The sequence below is a fragment of the Myotis nattereri genome (genome assembly GCF_964212035.1).
Source record: "Myotis nattereri genome assembly, chromosome: 3".
Lineage (NCBI taxonomy): Eukaryota > Metazoa > Chordata > Mammalia > Chiroptera > Vespertilionidae > Myotis > Myotis nattereri.
The window spans coordinates 39,351,128-39,352,202 of NC_138077.1; positions in this window are offsets into that span (position 1 = coordinate 39,351,128).

The following is a 1,075-nucleotide window of genomic DNA, read 5'->3' on the forward strand; positions in this document are numbered from 1 at the left end:
TAAAATGCCTGGATGTACCCACAAGGGTAAGTTGTGCTGTGGGATGAAGTGGAAAGGGAAATGAACAGTTGTGTTGTACTTTTTGCTATTATTTTGATTGATAGTTTTAGGACAAACATGAAATACCTTTATAATAAATTGTCTCACAAACAATACCTCCCCTCTCCCCAGATCAATGTGACTACCACAGGGAGAGCATGGGAGGATGGAACCCAGGAAAGGAAGCAGCAGATAGTAGATCATTTTGGAGCAAAACGTTACAGAACTTGAGGCTAACTGTGTTGAGTTCCAAATGCTTGAACACTCAGAAATCTTTTGACTGAACACAATAGAAAACCGAACGCCATCTGACTTAAGCATGGAGGCAACTTATTATATGAAATAATTGGAAAGTCCAGGGAAGATGTATTTTTCAGGCAAGGCTGAATCCAGATGCTTACACACCAACTTCAGAGCCATTTCTCTCTTCATCTCTTGCCTCTACTTTTCTCTAGCTGGCCTATGTTCAGGCATGAAAATGTGCCGGGAGCCGGTCCATCCTTGCTGTTTCAAAGGACCTGGCATATATGGCATACTGTTCTTAATATGTTTGCTCACCTTCTTGGCACTATGTGTTTTAACCAAGGTCTCCTCTCTGAGAAAGGTTGTTTCCCCAGGTAGGGATTTTCCCCTGAAGTTAGGGAGGGAATAAAACCTCTTAACTAAGTGCCAGGCGGGTAATTAATCACTTTAACTATGAACAATCATGCTTAAGCTACATAATCTTTACTCCCTGGAATGGAGATAAGAAACGCCCTAACCTTTGAAATAGAGATTGATAGGATTGGATTCAACTGGTATAAATACAGATGTAAGAAGACAGAACAGAGAGAGACAGAAATTGGCACAGAACTTACACAGAACGTTCTCTAGAGACAGAAGAACTTCGCTGGAAAGAACATGGCAAAAGATCCTGGACAGAAACTGGCCTCAGAACCTAGAGACAGAACCTAGCGAGAGAACATAGCAAAAGATCCTAGACTGAACCTGACTACAGAAATTGGCAAGAGAACCTGACTAGAACCTGGTGACTGAA